This window comes from Leuresthes tenuis, unplaced genomic scaffold, assembly GCF_036924035.1.
Source record: "Leuresthes tenuis unplaced genomic scaffold, fLeuTen1.0.hap1 SCAF_11, whole genome shotgun sequence".
NCBI classification, from domain to species: Eukaryota; Metazoa; Chordata; class Actinopteri; order Atheriniformes; family Atherinopsidae; genus Leuresthes; species Leuresthes tenuis.
Window position 1 is genome coordinate 35,272,853 of NW_027325365.1, and position 18,643 is coordinate 35,291,495.

The 18,643-nt window shown below is 41.6% G+C and overlaps 1 long non-coding RNA gene across 1 annotated transcript; it reads right to left on the reverse strand.

Moving 5' to 3' along the window:
• Positions 1 to 1,245: 1,245 nt before the first annotated feature.
• LOC140317620 (uncharacterized) lies at positions 1,246 to 1,680 on the reverse strand. The gene is made up of 2 exons (XR_011917784.1): positions 1,573 to 1,680; positions 1,246 to 1,455 (listed from the first exon to the last, which is right to left on the reverse strand). It is a non-coding gene; the product is annotated as an uncharacterized lncRNA (long non-coding RNA).
• Positions 1,681 to 18,643: the final 16,963 nt, after the last annotated feature.

Sequence of the window (18,643 nt, forward strand, 5' to 3'; positions counted from 1 at the left end):
CTCTCTTTTTTTCCCTGTTTAATTTCTCAAATGATTTTATGTACATGTGACATTATAGGGATTATTAACTTGTGTTACCCTGTTCCAACAGATATCCTTTGAATGGTGTTATGGTGTTTTTCCCCCCCTCTTTTCTGTCTTCTCAAACCCCAGCTGGTCGACTCGGATGGCCACCCTTCCTGAGACTGGTTCTGCCAGAGGTTTCTTCCTGTTAAAAGGGAGTTGTCCTACCTCCTACTGTTATCACAAACAGAACAAGGAATGCAAGAATATCTGGGGTCCGTTTCACAAAGCAGGTTTAGTAAAAACTCTGAATTTATTAACCCTGAAATGAGGCAAACAGAGTTTTGTTTCACAAAGGGAGGTAACTCAAACCAGAGAAAGAGGGTTAACTCTAGCCTGTTTCAGATAAAGAGAAGTAACTTAAACACTCGGTCAGTTACCATAGTAACAGACTCTATGAACCTAACCTGGTTTCCTGGACCGGGTTTTCCTCAGTAAACCTCGAGTTTCTCTCTGTCTCCGCCCTCTTTCAGCCACACACACCATTTGATTTCCTCATTCATTCAGTCAGCAGACGAGTTTTTGCGTAGTTCTTCTAGTTCTAGAAGTCCATTAGGCACAGCTGGAGGCGATTTTTTTCACGAACATGGCATGTCTTTTTGACAATGATCCCATAGATGAAGGTGCAGCATTACTGCACAGAGAATTAAATATTCGTCAGGAGATGGTTATCAGACCGCGCATATTTGTTTTAGCATTTCCACACAATTATCTTTTTTAGCGGTACCGGTTCACATCACAGTCCATCATTTAAATACACAACCTAATCAGTCCTTACATTGACTACATTTCAAACCGTAGTCATGCTCTCACATCCCAGCAGATGTTGTGTATTGCACTGCATTTCTTTGCAAATGGAAGTTTTTTGTACAATGTCGGAGATGCAGAGCACTTGAGCAAGGAAACTGCATGCAGGGGGGTCAGAGACAGCATATGCAATAATCACTTTAGAGTTTAAGTAACCATCATCACCACCACAACAGTCAAATAAAGAGATAATACAAATTTAATTTGCTTTTCTTTAGTTTCTACAAATACAAGAGCTAGTTATTCAGTTAATGTTCCAATAGTTAACATAATTAACATAATTCACCTGTGACCATGCACTCACCTCTCACTTGTGCTCCAGTATTTAAATTTCCAAATCTGTCTTCCTAATCTGGTGGTCCAAGTACAGCATTCTTGATTGTCTTTTTGCTTTAATTTTTTCAGCAGGTGAATTTTATAAACCTCTTTTACTGTCAACTGAGAATACCTTAGGAGGACATTAAATTTTACAGTTGCACATGAATTCCACAGAATGAACCTCTGGTGTTTACTGCACATCCATCTCACTGTGTCAATCTGTGCAGTGGAAGTTGAGGGACCTTCCCGCTGCTGCCAAGCCATGCTCTGTTAAAAAGGATGAGAATGTAGTAATACTTCAGTGTAGGCTAAATGTTACTATATTCAACCATAATGTCAAGAAATGTGAATAGGAAGAGTATCAGTAATATATGAAGATGTTACCTCTATAGGCCTTTCTGGATGCCCCTCTGTAAAGGCAGCAGACACAGTTTCCTCATCCTCTTCATCCCAAATGAATGGTATGTGTCAGTATACTTAAACTACCATTTGGTAAAATCTTTGCAGTATTGCCTACTTAAAATTACAAGGTCTGTTGTGGCATGAGGGGGCTCCACCAAGCGGATAGCACCATCAGAATCTGTTGGGACAAAAGAAAAAAAGAAAAAAAAATATTTGTATGAATTGGCTTAAAAAATATATCTATAGGCCTGTTACATTCTATAAAGACACTTGTCCCTTGGGGGGTGGACTCAGAGGATGAGCTTCCTCCAGGGATCCCCTCAGCCACTGGCCTTCCAATGTTCTGGTTTAGGTCCAGCTCCTCCGCTTCCGTTAGAGGTGACGGTGCAGGGCCACCACCCGTTTTACGGGCATCTGCCCTCTTTCTGTTGGCTGAGTAGAAGTCTGTGTTAGTTTAAATAGGCTTAGTTATTGAACAGAACATGATATAGATGAGAAGACATTTATGTGTGTGAAAACAGCAATATGTTGGGGATAAAACCACTGCACAGTCAAGTAGCCACTTAATATTTACTTTACACTGTCAAACATGATCAAATGAGGTACCTCCATGCCAAGGTCTTACCTGTTTTAATGTTTTTATGTTTCATCCTAATCTGCTGCCAAGTGCGCTTCCCCGTGGGATTGCATTCAAGCAGTTTTCCCCTGTAATATTATTGTGATTGCAAAGAACTACAATTAAACTTACGCATTGACCCGAGCAGCAATGTTCTCCCACGCCGTCTCCCTTTCTTTCGCAGCTGCAGCAGTTTTGCACTTCTCCCTAAAAACTTGTTCAAATTTGCTATATGAGCGCATTAAGATTTTCAATTCGAGGTTGGTGAAAGACATAGCCCTCCTCTTCCCCATTGTCGAATCGGGGCTTCATTGATGCTGGCTAAATATAGTTGTGTGCACGTGCTTAACTCAAGGTGAAACTACACAGAGTTGACTAAACTAACTTAAATCAGCGTTTCTGGAAACAAAAACTCAGAGTTTTCTATCTCAGAGTAGGATTATACTCAGAGTTTGTTGAACCTGCTTTGTGAAACGTTCCCCTGAACATGCTTCGTGATTATTGAGTAAACTGGGCAGTGAGAGTAAATAAAACTAAAATTGTAATATTTCAAGAGAAGGCAAGATCACAATCTAAAAAGTACCAGTTTACTTTGGGAGACACTAAGTCACACAATGGAGTACACTTACCTGGGTCTAACTATCACTGCTGTGGGTCGTTTTGTTAAAGCTGTGAATTCATTAGCAGATAAAGCCTAATAAAGCAGATAACCCCCCCCCTCTCAAAATCTGGTTTAAAATTTTCAATCAAGGATCTTTACATATTTGGAACCATGATAATGGGCTATCTGCTGATTGGATTCGGCATTGCCCTGGTGTATAGAAAAATTCAGAAGTTGGAGACAGCGGTCAAAGACCCCAAGTTGCCCGTCATGATTGAAGCAATGGGCAGAGCTGTTGGCGCTCAGGCTGTGGTCATTACCTGCGACATGGAAAACATCTTGGAGAAGCTTGTGGCTTTGCAAAGGCGTATAGACCGTTTTTGTGACTAGAATGGATAAACAGAGTAAGTAGTGTCCACTGAAATACGACTACTCGCCCTAACCCAACAATCATAATCTAATCTGCATTCCTGCTCTCCTGGCACCGGCCTTGGCCAAGGCTGCTGTTGTAACAACCCCCACGAGATCGCTGCTGCGAGACACTCTGAACTCCTTTCCCCCATTCCTTTCCTCACGGACACCTGGGGCCTCGTGTACAAAGACTTGTGTGGATTTCCTACTGAAACATGGCGTACGCTCAAACCAAAATGCCCTCCAACGTACAAAAATATCCGGATGTATCAATGTGTGTGCACACATGAATACAAGCACATTTCTTTTGTACATCCCAATCAACGTGGAATTGAGTGCACATGTCAGAGTACCCGACTCCTCCCTTTCCACGCCCCTACTTAAATATGCAAATCATATTTAAATTAGCCCTGCACCTACGATTCCTCTCTCTGCACGATCAGAAAATAAAGAAAAAAGAATGAGTAAGACGGGAAAAAGAATAACTTAATGGAAAGCAAGATGGAGATGCTACTTTCTGAAGTGGAGGCCCACAAAAATGTGCTCTTTGGCACTCTGTCCTATGATATAAGAAGCAAACATAAGAGGAGTGGGTGGGAGAGCGTGAGCGAGGCCTTTAATGCTGTGTTGTCTGAGAAGTGCACAAAGCAGAGGTGAAACAGAAGTGGTCTGATATTAAGGTGGAAGTGAAGCGGAGACTGGCTGTCCACCGCCAAAGTGTGGCCAAAACAGGCGGGGGAGGCTATTTGAACAGAGAGTCGGCACAGTGACCCTGATTACCCCCAAGGTAAATACCTATATTTGTGTAACTCACAACAAACGTGGTCATACAGTAACCTATAGTGAAGAAGTGCGCCGGGGAAAAGGTGAGGCTTATTAAGACATTTCACCCTTTATGCACGGGGTTACTAACATTTGCACACAGAGACGATCAGGGGCTTTTTAAAAATATATTAAGCTGTTGTTTAACCAGAAAAAACAGCAAGTTACTAACTTGATGTGACTTTTGGTGATCTGAGTAATGTGCTGTAACGTGCTGATCTTCAAAAGATGGCTTTTGAACTGGTGATTTTTGATACTGTGGGGGCTGTCTCTCTGCCTCCTGATCTGAGTTGGGACAGCGTCTGGCTGGGGAGCTTCATGCCTGCTTGCTGTAGCTATTTGTGGTTCTGGATGTGAAGTGGTTGGACGTTCATGAGGTGTTATGTGATCTTTCATTTCAAAATGTCCTTGTATGTTTACCACTCCTGACAGTATTGGATATAGTCCTGCAGGGTCGTGCTGCTTGATAAGGGAGTGTTGGTTGATCTTATCCATTTCTAACTGTTCCCTCTTCAGTACTGCTACACCCTCCTTCAAATTCCTTCTGTGGCGAAGCTTTAAGTTTTAAGCTTTTCATACAAGCTTAAAACTTTGAATTCTCTTTTTGCTCTTATCTTTTGGTTTGTGATCTCTGATCATTAATCCAATACTCTCACAAGCAATTACATCGAAACTGCCACCGTTTTGCCACAGTGGGAACCGATTTTATTTATTTTTTGTTAGTTTTTCCCATTTTTGAGATATTTTTCGAATATCTTTGAAAAGTTCTGGATTTTTGACACTTATTATTAGGGCCCGAGCAGTGAACTGCGAATGCCCTATTGTTCCTGAAGGTGTAATTATTATTGTTTATGAAACCTCTTCCAAACCACGCCAATTTTGGCAAGTGGGGGGAAATGGTGCAATTTGGTGTTCGCGAACATTGGCGGTGCAAAATGGCTCTGTAGCGCCACCTACAACATTGCAATTACGCCAAACAAATGGGATAATTTTGCTGTACCCTGACAAAACTTACACACCTTCGTCATGCCCAGATGCACAGAAATGCCTATGGACACCATGGCACCAGGTCCACGGGAAGTTGGCCATTTAGAGTGGAACATGCGTTTTGGCGCCATTTTTGCCCGTTTCGACACCTCTCCACTTGACAGGAGGCTGTGCTGTGCGGTGCGCATCGGACGGAGTCCAGCGCCTACCCCGACGTACGCAGGGCCCTGTCAGTCCTGCTTGCAGCCCTAGTTAATATTGGTGTTGCATCCATTATTTCACCGGGTTACTTCCTTACCCTTTTCTTTTTTTTTCTTTAAAACAACTCTTGGATGTCTAAGTTTAAGCTAAGCTAAAGCTCAAACTAGTTGAACTGCTAGTTCAATAGGCTCAGTTTAACTCAGATGCTGCCAACTATGCTAATTGATAGGCTAGGCTACTGTTGGTGCCAATGTTAATGTTAGCCTATGTTAGCTTTTACGTCTTATGCTCTTGGTTGGGTTAAAACCAATGCTAATTCAATGCTAGGCTTATTCAGCTGGTTGCTTTTGTGATTTCTAGTTTGGAGTTAATATTAGCTTTCTTGCTATTGCTAATAGATGCTAACTTTACTGCTAATTTAGAGCTAGGTTAATGCTCAGCCTATTTTCATTTGACTCAAGCTAAGGGCGTTGCCCTAACTTTTGCCCTATCCAGATGCTTCCATTCGGCTCTCCACACAATGACCTTTCACCAATCAAGACAACAATGCACGTCACAGCTCTGTAAATTCTAATCCAATGAAATATGAACACACCTAAGCCCACCTCCCAGGATTTTAGTAACTCCCCCCAATCTGTAATCAAATAATCAAACGAAAACAATTGAACCGCACCCTATTCTTAAGCTCAAAATGGTGTTTGTAACACTCTTGTAACAACTTAAGAAATGGACCCAAAATACAACCTCACAAGCTGGAAACAGGGATAAATACAGTTAAATCACAGCTTAATTATTGTACTCTGGAAACTAAGATACTATGACAATATGATAAAAGAAAATGTGACTATAATAAGAACATTTGCGGGTCTTGGTCACAGATTAAAAATGTCAAAACATCCAAGGATATCAATGCAATTCAACTCAAACCAGCAAACTGAACCAGAAACAAAATATAGACACAATACGAATCACAGCAGCCCTGTAACAAATACAATTATAATAGAACACACTCAATGGAACTCAACTCAATTAATGTGTGTGTTTTAATCATGTGATAGGTATTAAAAATGAAGAGAGTCAGGGATGGAATGAGTTGGAACCTTGATTTTTGATTTCTCACACAAAAATTTTTTTTCAAATTCACATAAAACAGCAGGATTTCACACACACAGCAGCACAAATGAGAACAAACCGGTTCACACACACGCCAAGTCAGTCGGTCAGTCACCATTCCCAATTTGAAATTGTCTAGTTTCTTTTATTTAGACTTTTAGTTTTCAGGAGATATTGACATAGACAATATATGAGATTTAAAATTATTATTTTCATAAACATTGTCGTTTATTCATGGAATCAGAAGAAGCTGACATGCACTTTATCAGCCTCACTTGTGACCTCTTATAATATCTCTTGTGGCCAATTCATGATCAACTTTGAATTTTCTTCTCAAAATGTTTTCTATAATGAGGTCAAAGATAACTCCAAAGAGTTTTAAACAGATATTAAATTATATAAACACATATAATAAAACATGCCCCTATATAACTGGAATGAATTTTTCAAAGTTTTCTTGCGATACTTATTGAGTCCACCTTCAAACTTTTTCTGTTCTCGAGTCAATCAATCATCAGTACCCGTCTGCTCCTTGACTAGTGAAAATTTCCACATATAATTAATAATTAATGTGTGCCTTGATCCGTGGGTTATCGCCCTTCTATGCACTAAAGGTTGGCCATTGGCACCAAGACATCACCATGAGCCATAGACGGATTACCGCATGGGCAAAGTGGGCGTGTGCCAGGGGCCCTTGGCCTTCAGAGTTGTTGTTTTTTTGTTTTTTGGAACAGATTTTAAAAAAATATTGGAATTAATTTGTTTTTGAAAATGTAGTACGATAATAAAATCATTTAAATGTTTTAGAAATTATAAGATTAATCGTAATGTGCGACGACACAATTGACCCTTTGCTAAGCCCCTCCCACAAACGGCTTCTGTCCAATCCTACGTTAGCAACCGTAACAATGCACAAGAGGCCAGTCAAGCTTTCGGCAGAAAGCAATATTCCGAAGCAGTGTGTATACGGGACTTGGAAGTCCGACAGTCGATATCCAAGAAGTTTGGAGGGTGGTGTTTAAGTCTTTGCCTTCCCCAAGCCCAAGACGCAACAAGAAAGATGCCGGGTGTAGATATAGCAGTGTGGAAGACCACACTAACAGCTGAATCCCTCCAAAACAGGGCTTTCAAGTCTCACGCAATGAGCGTGAGACACATGCATTTCATCAAGTCACACGCCACACATTGCATTTCTCACGCTGAAAAAAATTTAGAATATAAATTTCTCTGGCGCGCCGCTATTGCTATGGAAACAAGCACGTCTCCCATGAGTCTGAGCAGAGCAGTTATTAATGGTGTTTGGCGGGCATTAGCCGGGCGACATGAGAGGAGCCTGGCGGATTTAGCAATTTGGGGGCCCAAGGCGAACTTAGCTAGGGGGCCCTTCAAAACAGTTCTTTTAACAAAAAGGGACCCGTCAATAGGCTACTTGAATTAAATAAAGAGTAGAATGTGAGAAATAAGTTTCAAATATAACACCAGTATGTCAAAATGCAATTTTTTATTTTTTTTTTAAAAACTCACCAGACAGTTGTGTGCGTGAGAAAGAGAAAGAACTTAGTTTGAGTTGTAGAGAGTGGGTGTATGGGAGTGAGGTTGATGTAAAGGTGACGTTGCTCTACTAATGCATCAGTGGTAAACTGTGCAACAAGGCATATTCATTCATTTTGAATATGCTTACTGAGGTATGTATCTGTGAGCTGTTTTTCTTGAATTCTCCACAGATGCTCCTTCATGACGGGGTCAAATAGACCCATTAATTGCACTTGTCCCAGGAAATTGCCATGTTCATACAACGTCTCTCTGTGTCCTCTAAATGCAAGATTATCCTAAGCTAGATGGCTAACAATGGCAAGCAATCTATTTAAAATCTTTCCATCTTTCCATCTAGTAGCTTCAGATCCTGTCTCACCTGATCAATAGGTGAGTGCTCAGTGTGTGCCAGGCATCCATGTGTGAGACGTGTTGGGCAGACCTCTCATGCTGGTTAAGATGAGCTTGGTGGTTTTTCCAGTTGGGTGTTGGAGCTCAGCTGTGCATCTCCATCACCAAAAAGCCAGCAACAAAAGCACATGACAGAATCCTTGGACTTGCTGTAGACTAGCCAGGACCTGTTGATTTTCTCCCCGTTCCTCATTAACATGAAATAATTTACTTTTGTGAATCGCAGACCTTCGTTTCGGGGGAACTCTAGCTCAAGTTGAACAGGTCCTTTCATCACAATGTCGCACCGTTCCCTCTCATTAACAACCGCTGGCCACAGCGCCGGGTCATCTCCCAATACTATATCACTTTCGCGGTGTTCAGAAGCCTCTGGGCTACTCACCAACATCAACTATGTCTTCCAAATTAGTCGGCTTGTCATCCATCAGCTCGTCTGCTCCGTTAGAAATAGCAGATAGCTCATCACGTACAGGTAGCTCACCTGAATCTTCAACGACTGGCTCGACATTCAACAGTCAACCGGCGTTGTTGACACATTAAAAAAACTGTTCGGGGTGTGTAGCGTTCTTTTGTTTTGTTTCCTCCCGCTTTCTCCTTTTATTAGCCCCACTTGGATATTGTCGCTTCAGTTTACGTTAACTGTCAACAAACCGTACTTGTCACTTCCACTTAATTTCCGACTTTCGCTCTGACGTTTTGGGGATCGCGCGTTCGTTCAGGCAGGGAATAGTCCATTTTCAGAGGAAAGGGGGAGGGGGGGGGGTAATACGACTGGGGCATTTTCATGTTTTTTGTTTATTTGTTTTTTGTCTTTGTTTTCCGTTTAAACATACACAATTACAATGTATTTATTTATTTATTAGCATTTATTTCTGAGGATGAGTGGAACTGGCGCAATTGACTCAGCCCTGAGAAAGCAAACGTCGAATATGTGGGAATATTAGAGGGATGTTCTGAGACGTGTAGTGGCAGTGATCAAGTTTTTAGGAGAAAGGGGACTGACATTCAGGTAGGAAGCAAGGTAACATAGTGGAGCGTTTCCTGGCATTTAAGCCAATTCAGAGCCATACAGGCCAAACTCTGGCAGATTGTGTGACTGCAATGGTGGAGAATTTTGGGATGGACTTTTCTAATTGTAGAGGCCAATCATTAGATAATGCCAGCAAAATGTTGAGTCAGTACAATGGACTACAGGTACATTTGAAGCAAAGAAACCCATTAATCCACTATGTGCCTTGTGCTGCCCAGCCTCTTAATTTAGTGGGTGTAAACAGCATAGAAGCAAGCAGTCTAGAAGTGGGACAGTATTTTGATTTACTGCAATCCCTGTAGACATTCTGCGCTACCTCCACTCATAGGTGGGAGTGAGTTTTTCGGAACTCTGATATTCATATAGACTTAACATTAAAATTACTGTCAAACACTCGTCAGCTAAGCTGACTCGACCAAAGCTCTTTGGCAAAACTACGTTAAAATAAGGGAAGCATTAGAGAGCATAGCTGAAGATGAAACTGAAAAAAAGAGACACCAGTAGTGAGGCCAGCACACTCGCTGTAAAAATTAAATAAACTGGAAACTGCATTTATGTCTAATTTCTGGAATGGAATACCATTCTGACTCGATTCCAACTGACAAGTTTACAGCTCCAAAAAGCGGACGTAGAGCTCATAACAGCTGTGCGCCTTCTTATAATGTTGCATGAGAGGTCTTTTCATAAACTTGGAAAAGGAAGCCTTAGCTGTGCCAGGTGTGTGCCAGACGTACAAAAATGACCTCCAGCGGACCAGAAAGCGCAGAAGATTTGAGGATGACAGCGCAGGAAAAAGATGCGGTATTTGATGGGAAAAGCAAATTCCAAATAGAAACATTCAATGTGGCTATCAATAAGTTTGTCAGCTGTCTCAGCCACAGAATTGGTGTAATGTATTGGTGTTCTTTTCATGCTGGAAAACACATCTGACCGCGAGTTAATTGACAAAGCAAACTCACTTTCCTTTGCCTATGCTGCTGACTTGGACAGCAATCTTGGAAATGAACTGATTCACTTAAGATTTTTCATCAGATCAGATAGACAGAATGTGCCTCCATTGAAATGGCTTTAAACAATACTTGACTGTGGATTACAGTCAACATTTCCTAATGTGTACATTGCTGTAAGACTGTATCTGACGCCTCCTGTCACAAAATGCGAGGGAGGGCGTCATTTTCTCAAATGGCCAGGATAAAAAATGAACTTCGGACAAAAATGACCCAGAGACGCCCTATCAGTTTGTCACTCATGGCCATAGAGGCCGAACTGATCAGAGAGCTGGACTTTGGAGACCTTATCAAGGACTTTTCCTTGAAGAAGGCCAGGAAAAAGCCAGTGGTTTAGGAGAGTAGTTTCACTGTAGTTTCACTGTGGTTTCACGTGGTCGCAGGTGTGGCTCTTTACGAATGTTCATTCATGTTGCCTTTATTACTTTCATTTGTTTTAGGTGGTTACTTATATTTTAATTAAGGTGTGTTTTATTCTATAATACTCCAAGGGCTGGCTATTTGAGCTTTCTGTCTCTCCCATAATATGTATATTCATATTGTCCTGTACATGCAGGTGCCAAACAAAACAGACCTTAAATGACAGTAATTTTGTGTGCGTGCTGCCTGGTATTGTTATATGCATAATGTGTAATGTGTTTGTGTGTTTAGGCAGGGGCCCGTGGCAAGTTTGTGTCCAGGGCCCGTGGTCATGATAATCCGTCTATGCCATGAGCGGATGCTTTTGTTAGAAAAATTCACTCACAGACAACGGCATGAAACCCAGAAATCCCTCAGAGGCCTCAGTATTTTACTTGCAAGGGGAGAACAACACACGAACCTTCTCTCTGCAGATTCACAAGAGTTCTCCAACGAGTGGTTGCCTCTCTTGCTCTTTTATTTGGTGACACACACACATACATACAATCCTCTATGTGCCCAGGTCTGGTATATCTCCTGAGTTTGGAGGCATCTCCTTATTGGGGAAGCTATAAAGATAACGATCAGTGGGGAGACAACATTCCTTCTTAAAACACAGTTCTCTTTGTCTCCAAACGTCTCCTTGTGAAGTTTTGATATGAAATGGCTACTCTGGCTGTGACTTTTATATAATGATAATAAGCTAACTTTTCTGACAGCTTTACGTCACAGACTACACTCTGCTCGCTCCAAAAGTGTATCCACACTTCCAGTTTAAACTCATCGACTTATTCCTGGCCGGGGATGAGCGACTAGTCCTTCACAATTACAGTGCACTCCCAATACAGCACGGCTGGCTTGCTTCACAGCCGCCTTCTTCACAAACACATTTCACAAGCTGCTGTTTGCCCAATTCAAACACTCAGCACTTCTCTGCACAACAGTTTTCTTTAAACAGTTTCAGCAGCCCCCCTGCGCAGAGCAAAAATAAGAGATTTACGAAACGAGTTCTTCACCCTGTCCTGTGTTCTTTAATTTGGGAAAAACTCAGAGGGCTGTCACACTGTACCCCAACCAGCAAACATCTGTTGTTTTAATGGTTAGGAAAAAGATATCCTACCTGCGGGCTTTTGACGGGGTACAGAGGACTCGCTCAGCGGGGCTCTAGACGCCAAATTCACGAAGTCAGGTTTACCATTGTGTTGTGGAGAAAAGAGTAGTCGGACTCGTTGTGGTCAGCCTCTTATAGGGAATTTATTGAACATCCTGTCTCAAGGTGATGCAGAGAAACTAGTCCATGCATTTGTTACTTCAAGATTGGACTACTGTAATTCTTTATTATTGGGCTGTCCCACATATTCTCTGAAAAGCCTCCAGCTGATCCAAAATGCTGCAGCCAGAGTTCTGATGAGAACTAACAGGAGAGATCATGTTTCTCCAGTTTTAGCTTCTCTTCATTGGCTCCCTGTTAAATTCAGAATAGAATTTAAGATTCTTCTTCTCACATATAAAGTTCTTAATGACCGAGCTCCATCATATCTTAAAGATTTAATTGTAAGGTATTTTCCTAACAGAGCACTTCGCTCCCAAACTGCAGGTTTACTTGTTGTTCCCAGAGTTTCTAAAAGTAGAATGGGAGGCAGAGCCTTCAGTTATCAGGCCCCTCTCTTGTGGAATAAGCTGCCAGTAAATGTCCGGGAAGCAGACACCCTTTCCACTTTTAAGATTAGGCTTAAAACTTTCCTTTTTGATAAAGCTTATAGTTAGGGATGGCTCAGGTAATCCTGAAACATCCCATAGTTAAGCTGCTATAGGCTTAGACTGCTGGGGGACCTCATCTGTCACACATTTCCTCACTTTGCTCTCTTTTTCCCCCTGTTTAATTTCAAAATTGATTTTATGTACATGTGACATTATTGTGGTTATTAACCTATGTTTCCCTGTTCCAACAGATATCCTTTGAATGGCGTTATGGTGTTTTTCCCCCCTCTTTTCCCTCTTTTCTGTCTTCTCAAACCCCAGCTGGTCGAGGCGGATGGCCACCCTTCCTGAGTCTGGTTCTGCCAGAGGTTTATTCCTGTTAAAAGGGAGTCGTTCCTTTCCACAGTCGCCACAGGCACGCTCAGGACGGGAGATTGGACTGAAGACACATTTCGGTGCAATCTGTTGGTTTCCTTAGCTAGGATATTAATTTTTTGAATTGGCTCTATATGAATTAATTGGATTATGATTACAATGAATTGAATTCCAATTGGCTTGAATTGGACTATATTACTTAAGTGCCTTGAGATGACAATTGTTGTAATCTGGCGCTATATAAATAAAAATTGAAAAAACCGTCACAGAGACATGTGGGTTATTTCAGAATTGCGGGTACATTCCGCGTCTCCCAGAAAAACCTTTGGTTATTTCTGTTACAACCGGGGGAGTGGGGTTGTGCGTGGCATGGGTTGGGGTGCAGCTGTGAAAACAAAGACAGGTGACTTGAATGAACATAACTATGCCACTCTTGCCATGGCAAGAAAAGATTGGTATGTTAAACTTTCTCTCTCATCTTGACATGGCAAGAGTGACATAGTCAAAACGAGTGACTAAACAGAAACCTAACACCTGAAAACAAAACCCAAGACATGACAAAGCAATCAAAAAAATTAAAACATGACATGACATGACATGACATGACATGACATGACATGACATGACCAGCGGATGGCCAGGCATCCGGCAGGGGACTGGAGGGGCCCGGCAGGCGGCCAACCAGGACTAGGCTGTTTGGTTGACAGGACCCCCTCCAGATCAGCAGCGGGAAAAGGCGAGCCCGCCCGGGCTCCCTCTGGAGCAGGGATGTGCCACAGCCCCCTGCACCCAGTAATATCACTTCCTCTTACAGAAAAGATTTGTTGTAGGTAGGAGAAGATGAAGGTGTCGGCAGCAGAAAGGCAGCAGCAATACAGGGCCCGGCGAAATGCTGACCCTGTTAGGAGGACAGCAAATTTGGAAAAAGACGGGGAGAGATGGAAGAAAAGGAGAAATGCAGGGTTAACCAGCCCAGTGGCTAATCTGAGTGAAAGGGAGCAGAGGCATATGCAGAGGTATTGGAGAGAGGCTCAGCAGAGGTGCAGAGCAAGAAGGCAGAGAACTTTTGAAACACCACCAAGTCCTGAACCAGACTCTGAATCACGGAAATCCAGGTTCATTCACAACTATCTCAGCATCAAAAGAGAAAAGTCCACCTGCCATATGGACACACATGTCCCTTGTGTTAGATCATGTGAAAACGCACTATCCATCAGTCAATGTGGTTCATTACTTTAGCGATGGACCTTACACCCAGTATCGCCAGAAGGGCAACTTCTATATGTTTAGCACAGAGCTGTTTAAGCAGGGCTTTCAGAAGGGCATATGGAGCTTCTTTGAAGCTGGTCACCAGGAAAGGTGCTCCAGACGGTGTGGGTGGGGTTTTAAAAAGAACAGCAGACAGGCTGTGAAGGAAAAGACATTTCAAATGCCAAGCAATTGTATGACAGTCTGTTGAGTGTTCAGGCCTCTATACAGCTATCCTACATTGAGGAGGAGGCTGTGAACAAAGCTGTGCAGAAGATGTCCAAACAACTCCCAGTGGTCCCTTCCACAATGCGCCTCCATCAAATGATCACTCAAGCACCAGGAAAGGTCATCTACAGAGATGTCAGCTGTCCCTGCTCAACTAAACAGTTCCTTGAGTGTACATGTCACAACTCAGAGATTTGAATTTGATGTTCAGCCTGTCCTCTCTGATACCACTGAAGAGCGACAGACGACAGGAGAAATCAAGTGGGAGAGCAAAGATATGATTGGACGGTGGTGTGTCGTTAGATATGATGATGACTTTTACCCTGGGACCATCGTTGAGGTCATTGAGACACATGCAAAAGTCACATGCATGCACATGGTGGGGAAAAATCAGTTCTACTGGCCAAACTGTGAGGATACTTTGTGGTATCTCTTTGATGATGTCCTCAGAATCATCCCACAACCAACCCAAGTGACAGGGCGCCACGTTGAAATAGACATATGGGCTGAAATCGCCAGCGATTCATTTTTCAAGGGACTGAGGAAGGTGGCAGTGTTGCTATACAAGTAGCAAATTTGTGCTAAGCAATTTTATTGTTTTGTTATTGCTCAAATCAAATGTACAAGTTGCTATGAAATGTTTTTATATTTAAAAAAGATGGTTTTAAAAGTTTTAATGTTACTGTTTTTTGGTCTTTTACGCATGGTTTGTCAACTCCGTTTTTCATGTCAACTCTGTTCACATCACTGTCAACTGTTTCTTTAAAGTTTTGTTAAAAAAAATTATAGTTAAATATGTTTTATTGTTGACAAATTAACTAGAAGCTGTGCCATAACTAACATTCTCAGTACATGAAATTCATTTTTGGAACTATATTTAGAGAAAATGCAAAGTGTCTTGGCAATTTTCCAATTAGATGTGTCAATGTTTTTATTCCTGAAAAAAGAGTCTTTATTTTAGAAAACTTAAAGTGGAATTGGTGGTTGTAAAGACAAAAGTTCTTAGGGGAGACATGGTTTGAAAATGTATTATGTTTGAGTGCTATAAATAATTTGTCTGCAACAGAGTTGACTGATTTTACTGTCAGTACGATCATTTTCAGATTAAATATTTTAAATCTTACATGTTTAAGCTTGGCAAATGCTGGAAACGTTACATTTAAAGTATTCTCTATGAGAATAAAAAGGTTTAACTAAAAAAATATATATTATTTTTGTAAAAACTTGAAATGTACCTGCAATTCTGAATTGCCCCATGTACATTTCAGCATGCACAGAATTTTTTTGTGACATCCTCTTTATACCTTTCTATATCATTCAGTGTGTACTGGCCCAAACCCAATCTCTATTCGTTGCCTGCTGTCTGAGGACGCTACTGCATCTTCGGCATTATCTAGACAGGGTTCATTCTGACCTTAAAAACATGTTATTCGAGCAGTGTCAAGACTGCTCTCCCACACGCATAAAAGTAACTAAGTTACAATTCAGTGCAAAGGGTTGTCTAAATTCAGCGAGCAAGCTAGATAGCGTATACCAGTTGCCTACTAACTATGCATAACATACCACGCATTAACTAGCCAACACTGATATGAAATGTGTGTATACCTGTATGTAGCATAAAAGTAATTGCTGCATCACTAAACATACATATATATATATATATACATTTTTATGTATATATTCAAACGTTCACTGTCTTTCTTACCTGTGTCTTCCTTCTGTCTCTTCTTCTACCTATACACGCAAGGGACAGTCTGAGTAATGTTTACAGTAATGTTTATAGTGTAGCCTGTAGCTTCAGTAATATAAGTAATATAAGTCAGAAAACAGAAAAAACATTGACACAAACTAAATATAGGTCAGCTAGGCACTGGCCAGGGATCTCACGCCCACTACGTATTAATTGCTGACACGACCTGGCTCAAAAGCTGCATCAAACATGAGGAAGCACACGGTTTTAAGGTTTACAAAATAAGTATTAATTTATTAATGTATTCCAAATCCAAAACTAAACTGAATATGCAACAAAAGAGTAACTGTGAGGAGTGGCAATCAGTTGTCAGTGGTGCAGTGATGTTGTACGTGGAAAATGTGCTGCAAGTGTGTTGATGGTGCAAAACTTAAAAACCAAAAGGTAATGCCAACAGAACTCAAAATAAGCAAGCCTCCGCCACATGGAAAGGGACAGAGCTTTAAGCACCACCTCACAGATCACCGACCAGCTGCACTGAGTTGCACTAATCAGAGCCCAGTGCTCCAGTCAGCTCAGGATCTGAGGAGAGAAAGATACACACCCACACACAAGGCCCTGAAAGACACCTAAAGGCCCGTGACAATCGCCAATTGAAGAACTACAACCAAGGTGCTGCATTATATGAAGCAGCTGTAAAAGTATCTGAAATAAACATCTTCGCTTTTTCTTAACATCGATCATCTAGATTAAGTGTAATTACTAGTTCGGCTTTACTAAATGTATGATGTATTCAGTAGATGTATGCTAATGTGACTCTATTTACAACCCTACTTTACAAATTGGAAGAATTAGCTAACCCCTACATTTATAGGATAACGGTTAGAATATCTGACACAGACCAACATTTCTAAATTTTTTTAATATCAACTAGATAAAGCGTAATCACCAATTTGACCGGACTTAATATAAATTTCCTAGAAATCTAAGTTGTAAATACTAAATTAAGAGTACACTGAGAGATTTAATGGTCAGATTTTAAATATTCAATTGTTAAATTAGTGAAAGTTAAATTTGATCATATTTGACAGTGCCCCCACTTGGTGAAGTCAAGAGCTCTCTATAATAGTTGGTCCCATGTCTGTACCTTGTTCTGTTGCTGAATGACAAGCCTTCCAACATACACTAAGGTCAAGGTTCAAAGGTCAATATCTCTAGGCAGGAGGCACTTAGAATCTTCACACTGTCATATGTTACTCACCAGCTGCAAGGCCTTTCCAAAAATGTCTTTAATTTTGTCCTACGACAAAGTTTAATTGCCACCTCTGTTTGGTGAGTCTCTTTCAGGTGTAGTTTCTGAGATCCTTTGAGACTCCCGTTAAAATATATACGTTCTTAAATATTACAATGGTGTAAAACAGAAATAAAAGTTTATTGTATTTGAAAGGATGTGCACTATTATGATATGCAGTATATGTTGACAATATCATTTAGCAATAATTTGTCGGACAATATATTGTCCAGCAAAATTTGTTATCGTTCCAGGCCTTGTCCAACCTAAAACTGTCACATAGGGGTGCTGAAGCCAGCGACGGTCTGGCGGACGGCCAGACGACGTAGGACCTGGACCTGGCGACAGTCTGGTGGGCGGCCAAACGACCGGCGATGAGGGAGCAGGAGCCGGAGACGGTCTGGCGGATGATGCTGGAGGCTGTGACGCTGGAGGCTGTGATGCTGGAGAGACGAGGGAGGAGGCGTAAACGGGTCACTCCTGCCTTGAGATATTGACCTCTGAACCTTGACCTTAGTGCATGTTAGCCACCCGTGCAGGCTTCAGTTCAAAGAACTCCACCAGGGCTGCACGGTGGACCCTTCGAGCCTCCTCCCAGATATGCGTCATATCAGTCACCATCGTCTAAACCAGTGGTTCTCAACCTTTTTGAGTCGCGACCCCCAATTTAACATGCATTGCCGTCCACGACCCCCCCCCCACACACACACACACACACATACACACACATACACACATGCACACTACACTCAACAATGCCCGATCAATACGCCTGATTACATAATCAGACAAGCACTTATGATATGAACTCACTTCAGCTATTAGTTTCTTTATCATTTTATTTTGAAACACATTGGGATTTTTGGAAAAACATGAAGTAGCATCAAGAGGCTAACTTTCCGAGTAACAGACCGACAGTGGTCGCAACATCCCATCATTTTGTGGTTAAGATGTACCTAAACAAATAATGAAAACTTTATTTTCTTTTTAATGAAATAAAAACGATAACCGCGCGTGCGAAACTAACAAAACACAGTAGAAAAACAGCCCATGCTTAATTTTAAACACCTATGTTTCTGAGAGCTTAAACGTGAAAAATAACAACGTGTTGGTCAAAGCAGAAATGTTTTTCTGCAACTATTTAATGTGATGGCTGGGCCTGCTGTTTGAACAGAGAAGCTGCATTCTTGGCTTTATGTTGGACACGGCCACGCGAAGATCACTCTCGACTCTGAGGAGTCGTGATCGCTACAGCTGCGGGACGGATGAGACTCTCCGCGATCGTGCGAGCCTTTTCCGATTGGGCCACTAGATATGCCACCTCACATAAAGCTGCCAGGGCTTTTGCAGGGACAGTAGTACATTCACTCACCACTGTTTTTTGCATTT